This window comes from Strix aluco, chromosome 1 (assembly GCF_031877795.1).
Source record: "Strix aluco isolate bStrAlu1 chromosome 1, bStrAlu1.hap1, whole genome shotgun sequence".
NCBI lineage: Eukaryota > Metazoa > Chordata > Aves > Strigiformes > Strigidae > Strix > Strix aluco.
The window spans coordinates 37,469,591-37,481,140 of NC_133931.1; positions in this window are offsets into that span (position 1 = coordinate 37,469,591).

Consider the following 11,550-nt stretch of genomic DNA (forward strand, 5'->3'; position numbering starts at 1 on the left):
TCCAGGGGTAAGCGGGCAGAGAAGATCAGTCACAGCTAACTCTAGCCTAGGAGGGCTGTTAAGCCTTAGCTGCCTGTAAGACACCCCTCTGGGAAGCTACTGAGAGCAGGTAACGTTACTGAAGCTGCCAAAGAGTGAACCAGTGCAGAAGCCAGTCTAGGGAGAGGAGGTTTAGGACAACTGGTTTTCAGATGCTCACGTTAGCTTTTGTGTACGCAGCTTGGACTCCTCTGCTCTTAACAACACAAGCTAACACTAGTAAAGGATTCTCCTTGATGCACAGGATTCTCCCCAAAATGCACAAGAGGCTGTTTTCCAAGTTGCTTTTTATTACCAGAACATACCTAAGAATGAATAGAATTATGCTCAATGTGCATACCAGTAATGCCAACTTCCAACATTTAAAAAAGAAAAAAAATAGAGTATGGGTCTAAGCCAAAATCATCAAGAGAGACCCTAAAATACATCTTAAGCTTTTAAATGCCACAGTTTCAAGGCCTCTGCCCCCCCTCCTCCCCTGCCCTCTCCCCTGACACAAAGCTGTGATCTCTAGTAACTCTTTTCTTATAGTGAAAGCAAAGATTCTGTTGTAGTCATTTGATTGCAGGAACTAGAGGCATAAAAAAATCAACACTAAACATAAAAGAAGTAATGGTAGAAAATATATGAGTTGGCAATGCTGCTGTATCTTCTTTTCCAGACATAATAGGGCTGGATTTGAAGACAATGCCCAGGGATGAGAGCTTAAAAATTGAAAATTTATTAGCCTAAAGATTTCTATCGTCACACAAAAATCCAGGCAAAGAGGTATGTGTTGCTGTTTAGTGAGAGGGGGGCTAGCAATGATCCCATTTAATTTCCTGTAGTAGGAAGCTTAGCAACTATTCGGTAATAATATCTTCTTAGGTGATTACTGCTTATACATAGAGGGATGTGAAATTAGAGGAAGTCCTTGAAATATTAATGCCAATGCCCATTACAGTCCTTGAAGAGGAGGACAAGGACCTTGGACTGAATGTGCCATTGAATGCTTGCCCTTGGCAGCATTTCAGTCATCACACACACATCTGATTCTTTCTAAAGGGGAAAAATTCTTGGCTTGGGATCCATCCCCTTGGGTTTGTTTCTCGTGGAAAATGCTGGACACGAGGTGTTTTTCATCATGGCTGATTTGCTTAATTTGAAAAAGAGGTTGATATTTCTGCTATGAAAGTAACTGGTGTTTAACATTTCTGCATCTCTCTGTTTTCATAAAGTTTCAACTGATTTTCCTAAAGCAGCATGTGCGCAGGTCTTCATAAACTGCTGCCTTGATAATGAGTTGCATTTTCTACCTGATACACCAAATCTTAGCCATACAGCTGTCTCCCACTAGCAGTTATAAACTTGAAGCATTTAAAAGAATATGCATTACAATAAGAACATACATCAGACAATTAGCAAAAAGGTAATTGAATTTGTCTCCTGTCCCAAAATAGAGGGAAAAGCTTGGCTTGTTATTAGTAACATGACATCCCTAATAACATTTTTTAAAGTATTTTTAATCTAGGATTAATTTTCGAGCACTTGATAAAGGAATTTACATTTCATAAGCTTCATTGTCCTAAACAATTTTGAAATAAAGGATTATCTTCTGTAGCAAAATTGAAAGGCTCATTTGGAGACGAGGTTACCCATGTGCCTGAGCTTTTTTATGAAAATATGTAGACGGTTATTTTGCTGGAAACTTTTTTCATGCAAATAGAAGAATCTATTGTCTCTTTTGCAGAAATATTTTAGGTTCAGTCATGTTCTTATCAGGAAATTTAAATTCCAAACTCTACATATAAAAAATAATATGCAGGTTGGTACCGACTTCCTCTCAAAAGAATAAAGCATGCAAATATAGGCCACATATATTATAGAGATACTAACTCAGTGCTTATAAACAACACTATGATTAACTATTATTTGTATTTTTAAGTGTTCTAGGAGTCAAGATTTTAATGTTTTGGTAATCGTTGGCTGACCTGCTTTAAATCTTCTTACTAGTGTGTTTACATGAATTGGACCGCAGTTCTATTCCAGTTGGATTTGTGGACTGAGTCTTGCATGTTTTGCTCTGTGGGAAATAGTCATGCCAACTGACCCATGTAGAATTATATTATATTTTTTATAATGCACTATAGAAATTCAGCATAGTAGCTTTCTTTACAACAAGAACTATTTTCTAATCATTAGGTAAGCATTCATACATGACTTAAAAGTGTGTAATTTATGGACTTCAGTATATCATCAAAGATAAGCATAAGAAATTTTTTACATTTGACTCGTTTTTAAGGCTTTTTGGCAAATGCTGTAGGGGAGGGATTTTTAAAAAGAAATGGGGATACTCACAATTGTGAATTTAATAAGGACTTTTTGATGCCTAAACAATGGCACAGAAGCTGAAAAAGCATGGATAGAAGCACAAGGACTAAGTGATTGGAAAACCATTAAGGGAGGGAACTGCGAGTATCTACATAACTAACATAAGCAGTAGGACTGAGCAAAGTACTAGAATCATGCAATATACAACATTAATTCTCTGGAGAATGTGAAAAGGATTGTAGACCAGGTATGATGGTTCATTAGAAAATTATATCTGTGAAGCGCTCTATACTATGCTATGCTGGCAGTTTTGTCAAAACAACAAAGTAAACAATACATTTGTCTACTTGTACCTAAAAAGAGAGGAAAAAGTTCCAAGAGGCTTGGAATCACACCTGCATTATGGAGCCTATGCCTCTAAATTTAGTAGGATCAGTATTGGGTCCACAGTAAGGATAAAAGGTAAAAAGAACAGAAAACCTGAAGCTTTGAAAGGAATTTTGAAAACTCATATTTCAGAAAACAGAAATACATTGATCTGCCAGATTTGTTGGTGCAGCCTTTTTCTTAAGCAGCAGCGTGCTGCACCAGAAAAAATGCATGAATGAACAGTCTGTTCAGAACAGAGAAAATGTGAAAAAGAACAGCATTGTCAGTATCACCAACAGATTGTGAGCATGTACACAGGTTGCTATTACTGAGTTTTAGATAAAGTACACTGGTATTTGGAACATTTTTAAAGTTTTGGAGAATCAGTTCAGATAGTTATCGGAGATTAAGTTGGTAGTGAACATTCTCCGAAACAGTTAATCCACAAGCCCATTTGGGAATGCAGTACCCCTCTTACTCAAATGTTTTTCCCATTTCTTTTCTCCCTGTTCACTTCCTATTTATCATTTATGGTTTCTATGAAAAGGTATTCAGAATAGATGAGTACACTATCTGTTAAAGTAGCTAAGCATATTACCTACTTCTTTATTGTTTATTAGTAAGGATGCTCTGCAAATTCAGTATGAATGCGGGAAAAAAAGAAACAAAGAAGACTGGATTTTGGTATCTGGTACCTAAGCACATCATATAGAACAATCCAGATGTTCACTGACAATGCATTTTCCGTACCATAAAATCAGCATCTCTCTCTTTGCCTGCTTTGCACGGAGTTTTCTCTGTCTAGTCTGTAAAGCCCTCTTACACACCCCGCTTTCCCTTCTACACCTTTCTTTGGCATAGATGAAGCATTCCTGCACTGAAAAAATTCTTTTTCTCAGGATCTACCCTAACTACTCTCATCTCAGATGCTAACATGGGTTCCAAGGATAGGAATCTCAGATTTTGTTACTTTAGGCTTTTACATCTGCCTATGCTGAAACATTTGTAGTCAAGATATTGCTGTTCAAAGCTGAAATCTGATGTTTCAGTTCAATTATAAAGAAGGTAACTGGCTTCAGTACAACTTTGTTTCAATAACATTAAGAAATAGTACCTCAGGATTTAGTCTTCTGTCTCCACTAATGGTAAACTCTTGCTTCAAGAAACCACCATTTTAGACTTTCTTCTCAAGGTCCTCAGGACAGAAAAATAATTGTAGTTATCCAGCACTAGCTCTGTAGAAAGAATTATTTTATTGCAGATCTCCTCCTCTATCATGAAGCTCCATTCAACTCTGCACTGAGATTGAAGTTGCACTGATTTTCAACATTCTTTACTCTCCTTTTCACCCACCATTCTTGTCAAGAATTTTTCAGTCATCTCAGTCACTGCCCTTGTGCCCTGTTTGTGTGCTCTCTTAACTGATCCCTAGTCTGCAATGATGAAAAATTTATATTCTGACTCATTTATTGGAATATTAATATTTAGAATATTTCTCCAAATCATTAATTTGCTAGCATCACAACAAAACTTTTATTTCTTTTTAGTTATAAATAGGTGCCCAGTTGTTTCATTATGCATGACAGTAATGATGCTATGTACAAATATATTTCCTTTATAGAGTTATGATTCACTGGTCCAAATTGATGATCTGTTTTCTACTGCATTGCATTTTAACAGAAATTCAAGTAGTATATACACTGGTGTGAGTTAACAAGTTACAGGTCTTTTCATGACAAAATTAACTCTCATGTAAACAAAATTTTGTTCTTAGTTTAAAAGTAGGTTAGCTATAAGAAATATTAACCTTTTAGTTAGTGTTTCTTGCCATCTGAATAAACTGATGTTTCAAATATGGATCCCCATTCCACTATAACCTGCACCTTAAACCAATACATTCCAGTCAAAAACTGGATAGCATATGGACATCCTCTTCAAATTTTCATTAAATGTATTAAAATTATCTGGTTCTGATTTCTGAATGAGGTTGAAATCACTTCTACCTCCCTTGAGGATATTATCTAAGGAGAGCAGGAGAGAAGCTGCCACCCGAGAATTATTTTTAAAACATATTAAATGTATCTTAAAGTGTTTTTAAAGTAGTTTTAAATGTTCACAGAACGCACTGCATGGACAAAAGAAGGAAGCGGAAATACTACAAGAAGACATTTTCCTCACAAGTACAGAACAGCATGTAATTCAGTTTCAGTGCACATTCAAGAAGCTTGAAAAACAACGTATCAGAAATGCAAATGTATACAATATGTTTAAAGACAAATATAATGCAATTGGTCTGGGTCGTAGCTAAATTAGGAAATTGACTGTCATTATAGTTTATTTTATGGGAAAATAATATAATTACAAGGCTGTTGAAAAAGAATCTTATGTACATCAAAATTACTGCATTAAGATATCATGTTCTTTACTTGAAATTCTGCCCTCAGACTCTGAGGCAAAGGATAAAGTGGCAGAGTGTGTGGTAATGGAGTTAGGAGCCCCACGGAGCACTAGAGAAAGCCATACCACTAGCAAAGTTCAGAGAGAGGGTGCAAGGAAGGAATCAGGGTATCGTTTCAAAATGAAGCGACGCAAGAACATGGGATGAAGGAACTGTTCAGGCCCCAAAACTCACCCTTTCTTTTTACAGGCTTCAGATCAGCCCTCCTCTACACCTACACAGAATGAAAGTGAAGAATATGAGGACACACATAGTCTTCAGTGTCCAGCATGGACCAGAGGATTAAGTTACCAGTGGGCAAGATGATCTCTCAACTGATTTGGAGATGCAAAAATAAGGCTGTTTTCTTAGTGCTCAACAATTGGAGAGAATAAGATTTGCCGCTATGTATGAAGAGAGTAAGATTTGCCACTATGTATTAACAGAAAACTAATACTGATGCCTGAGAGCAAGAAAAGAGATGCTTGTAGATTTTCTTGAACATTAAAGTGATCTGTAAAAGGATTAGTTCATATGTTCTACAGAATTCCCATTAGATCTGTAGAGTAAGTGAAGTAAAAGTTCTATCACGACTAAGAAAATTTATGTGGAATACAATGGTGGTAATGATCTGTGGGATAAGATCAGATGTGTTTTCTCATATGGCCTACTGAACAATAAGATCAGAGACCATTTTGGATATAGTCCAAGGAGCATGCCAAGCAGAGCAAAAAAGATACAAGCTGAAGGAACATTAGGAAATGAGTGATTACAACAAAATCAGATATAAAATGTGTGCAAAATGTACGCTGCAAGAAGGGGTAGTGTGCTTTTAAAAAGTGGACTGGAACTGGGGTTTGGGAAGATGTACATTGCAGTGGTTGATCTGTCCTAATGACAAAAGTAATGTCACTTTGGATAAAATAAGAATGAGAAATTGGGACATATAGATACAAAATTCTCTAGTGGCAGACTAGGAATCAAGTAGGTTTCATATGCATTCTGTTCCATTAAGTTTTCCTAAAGCAACTGGACTGTGATTATAGTTTACCATCTGATATTAATATACCACCCAAAAGATTCTTAAAATGTTACCCAACACTGTGGCAAGGTGACAGTCACAGCAAAATCACATTAAAACATTTGCAAAATCTTTTAAAAGTGCAATCCAGGTGAAAAAACCAATTGTTTCTTGTTACAAAGACATTTCTGTGGTGCTGTATTTCCTATCAGCACTTTTCTTATGTTTACCTGAACTTTAGTCTACTCCTGGGTAACATGGAGGAGCTTTTCAGTTCTAACAAATTTCAAATTTCTTAGGTCAGGATTCTAGAAAGAACAATTTTCCTGTTCTGTGTTCTAGTAGCCCACAAAACTGTCAGGCATCAAGTCTTTAAGCTATCATGTGAAAGAAGAGCTTTTCCATATAAATGTGTTACTTTCTACCAGCAGTTGAAAAAAAAAGCGTTCCCTTTTCCTTTTGCCCACCCTTTTCTAGCAGGTGGGCAAAATAGAAATCTTCCAATAAACTATAATGCACTGGGGGGGTTGTAAAGATCTTTGGTATACACAATTTTCCTTATACAAAAAAATGTAGAATGGTACAGCTTAATACATTACAGAGAGGTTTGTGATCCTTCCACACACCCCAAAGTTTTAGCCCTTCTTATAAGTTAATATAGCGTGAACATGAGTACAACTATGTAGATTTGGCAAAGACACAGATGTTCAGTTTTCTTGTTTTACCCAGTTCTGCGATGGAGACATATGTTATTACTTGCAATAGAAATATGCAAAAAATGTTAGAGTTTCAATTAAAGAAAGCCTAAAAATCAAAGAGTTTTCAGTCAATACCTTTAATGATAACCCTTTTTGTCTATGCCTGAGGTCATTTATATGCTCATTCCAGAGTGTGGCAGAAACTAGCCAGGAGGTAGGAAGGTGTTTGACTTTCACAGGTGTAATTATAACTGGGGATAAAACATACTCTCTGCCCTACATCTCCCTCTTTCCTCCAGCTGGCAATCAGCATGAACTTTCAGCCTTACAGTGAGCAGCTATACCAACAATTTGTTACAGTTTTCTACTCTAAATGAGTACTTTATTTTTCAACCTTTAGCTATTTAGATGCTATTATGCATATGTTAATATTTAATTATTTAATGTAATTAGCGAGTCCTTATGGCTCTTTGTATAATATGGTCATTATATTCACACAGCCCTCTTTTTCTTTTTTTTTTTTTTTTTTTTTTAATGATGGCAGAAATGAACAGTAGTTCTCATTGTTCTGTGATCTCATCAGGTCATACAAAGTAATTTAGGTCAGGCTGCACCAGGTTTGGATGCTCTTCCAAGATACATAAAGGGACTTCAGTAGATTGAATTACTGCTTTGCAACTTGAGAATTTAATCTGGTGTGATTTAATGCTAAATGACCCAGAAAGCATTGGATTGCTGCAGAAATTATTTGTGAGGTAAAGAGTGAATTCCAGGTCCTGACCAAATTCCACTTCCTTCTTTAGAAGGGTTTTATCCAAGTAATATTATTACCCTTAACATATATAATAAAACTTTACACTCACACAGATATCAAGAATGCTTGTGGACAAAGATGCTACCTGAGATGAATAAAGGCAGCAGAATTTGTTCCAAAGATTTATTGGGATTTCCCTTTTGATCATGTAAATGAATAGTGGCTATGGGGTACACAGAACTCTCCAAAGGGCTTCAACTTGCTCTCTATTGCAGACTCAAGTACTGAACAAGAACCCCTCAAGTCTGCTATCTGCATGTGAAAATCAATTCCAGAAATTAAAAACCAAGGGAGGAGAAGGAAGTAGGAGACCTGTCTTTTCCCCAAATCCTCAGTTCCCCTATGTATTCCTATAATGACCCAAATTCTTTAGTCCACTTCAGAAAGTTTTCTAAATTAATCTCTGGACCTTTTATATTTGCTGTTTTCCTGCCTTCGTGTCACCTTGCAATTTTTTAGCAACTGTTCAAAACTGGTCTTAAAAAGCAGAGGGGTTTTTTTGTGGGTGAGAGTTGGGGTTCTGTTTGTTTTCTAAAGAAAATATTATCATTTCTTTAGGAAGCAGGTCCACAAATGTAAAATCTGCTACCCGAATGCAAGAGCACTGCAAAATTGTAATTGATATATTGAATGAACATAACATAACAAGGAACAAGTACATTTATAATGGAACTGCAGTCCATCTATGACACACAGCTCTACAGATTGGGTAAATAAACATTCTTGAGGAATGGTTAAAAAAATGTGCTTGCTGTTACGATAGGAATTTGAGGAGTATGGCAGAGAATACAGTATAAACCTATTAGCAAAACAATGACTAGCTTATGAAATTTGGTGGAAGATTATTCATAAATTATCAGAACTGGGAAGGTGAATCGTAAGACAAAAAGCCCCAATTTTTCAGTCAAGCGGGATCAAAAATAGTAGCACAATTTCTACTAAATAGTTTCAGTGTCTTTGTGAAATTATTTCAACGGGTAATATGGACTAAAATTGTAACTACTTATATTCTTTAATTTCACTGGGCATTTATGCATTTCTTTTAATGTGTATATAGGGTAAAAATCTTTAAAATCTTTTGAGATAAGTGCTTTCTATGCAAGGAAAATATTATATTATTAAAATAAATATAAATGTACATATATGACATATCAACAGGACTAATGGTTTTAGTGGCAGTTAGATTTGACTTTGGTAGGTCTGTTAGATCACAAAGCCAAACAAGTGCTGCATTCAGAGAGCAAGTAATACTTAGAAAAAAATACACAACATCATAGAACATAGTAAAATCCTCAACATATATGCAAATGAGAGGGAAAACTCAATAAACATAGGATGACAAATGGAACAAATTTTCTTGGGCATAAAAAGATTCACTACAGAATGATTAGAAACTCCTAGACAAGAGGGACAAGTCATAACAGTAAGGTACACAGGTAGAAGTTGCTTACCACAACTCAGAGAAAATCCACAGAGACTGGAAAATGTTTATGTAAGTATTCCCTAATGAGGGAGCCAGGGCCAGTAGGATCACACAGACAATTAGGTTAGACTTGTTGCAATCTAAGTCACAGAAAGTGTAAGATGAAACAGAAGCAATATCTAGATGTTTACATTTAGGTGTCTAGAGACAGCTGAGACCTTGTTCCTGAAAGTATTTACACCTATACTTAACTTTACAGATCTTAACAGCTTCATGAGCACAGAGTCAAGAGGAGCTGAGTGGTCTGCATCTCAGAAAACATGAGACCAGTCCACAGAGGTAGACAGGACAAACGGAAAAGAAAAAAAAAACAGGGTAAATGCAAAAGTAAAGAACAGATTTAAATATGTGCATATATGCATACACACATGTATATATACATACATTTATTTATGTGTGTATATATGTACATATGAATGTATATATATATATGCATGCATATATAATGCCCAAGGAATGAAGAAGAAGAAATAAAAGAAGTACAAGATTACATGTCTGGTTATAAGTGCCTTGAAAAAATAACACCAAAGCACAGTTCGTTTGAAAAGTGTCCATATTCAACACGCTAGGCCAATTATTATTAATCTTTGCTATAAAGAGAATATCCTTTCCAGTTCTTTTTGGTTCTAGTTCCAGCTTTTGCACAGGTAGACCTCCCATACTTTTGTTCTAATCTACATATTGCTGGATTTAGTTCTTACATACTACACAATTCATTCAAAATCCTGGTAGGTAAAATAGCAAGATTCTTCCCAAAAGCAGTGGCAGACAATAATTTTCACTTCTGTAATGCACACATGGTTGTGTAGCAAAGTGTTTACGATCAGATAACTTTTCGGAGCAGGCAGAAATCATTTAATTGTTTTCAATAATGCCATTCTTAGCAGCTGAAAGTGTGTATCTTTATGATGAACTTCTATTTTGCATAACTTTAACACAAAATACAGCAAAGGAACTTCGCTCAAGTCTAAAATAGAAATTTTATGGTAATGGTTGCTTTTGAAGTAGTTTTATGTTTGTTCTAAATGACCGGATACTATCAGTTCCAAAATGGGACTTTGAACATTCAAAGTAAAGAAGAGCTTTTTTCTATTGATGGCAGCAGATGTGCAAACCCACAAATGATACAAAATGAACATTGACTGTGTTTCATTATCAGACTGTAGGCCAGAGCAAGCTCAGGTTCATACTAGAATGTCATAAAAACATTGAAAATTAGGGTTAGAAAGGTTTTCGAGATGTCCTGTATGCCATTCTTTCATCCAAGGGCAAAATCAGCTACATCTGTTATCACCTGTGAAATGTTTGTCAAATATATTACTTAAGACCTGCAGTGTGAGAAACTGCACACCTTTCCTATTCCAACTCTTCATGTTATGATAGAAAGCATTTCCTAATTTTCACTTGTTTTTTCTCTGCTATTTGAGATGTCTCACACAAAAGACATGGAGGGAAAAAAGTCCCCATCCTCTTTGCAGTGGCATTCAATACACATGAAACTCAGTTCTAGTTTAAAAAAAAAAAAAAAAAAAAATAGTTTGCTTTCTGGTCAATAAAAAAGAAAAGTCGTCAAAAAAGGTTAAACAGCAAAAGCGTCCTTAAACCAACATTTTTTAAACAAGTATTCTATAGAATATTCAGACAGCTAAGAAAACAATGCTATTTCGTTCTAGGAAAGCACATTTATTCTTTGCTTTTCTCTCTCTAATGATTCTTGGCTCTCTAAATCTCATTGAGTCATTGTGTTATCACTGGTTGCTACGCTGTAGGGATGAAAGCATGTATTCTTTATCATGACTATTTCTGTATTCTCTTATTAATTTTTTGATAGGTAACCAAGACCATTCCAAAAAGGGAGGAAGCAGACACTTCCATCCTGGCTATATTTTAGCCAGATTTCCATCTCTGCATTCCCCTAAGAAATCCCATTGAACCATTTTTATTGGCAGCAAAGAAAACTAAGTATTCAAATATGTCTTCTTTTTATATTTATATGCATACCTTATCTTCTTTTAAAGTTCTATTTTGGGATTCTGTTCTCCATCTCACATCCAGGCCCTAAAATTTAGAAGATGAGTTACAACCCTTTTCTTGATATGTTCTTGGATTGAAACTCTTTATTATAGTAAAGTAGTTCTGACCTCTTAGTCAAAAAGTCATGCTATATTCATGGCTCAACTAACTACTGTAGGCATCTATTTGATGGCACTTGACTTTAGTTAGCTGTCTGGGACTTCCTGTTCCTTCTACTTTTGCTGTTTGATATGCTTTTTCTAAGTCCCTCTACTACAGAAAATGAAATCTCTTAATTCCCATGCAGGTGTCCAGGGCTATTTGAGAAGGGATGAAAATGTGTTATGAGTTTCAAAATGGCATTCA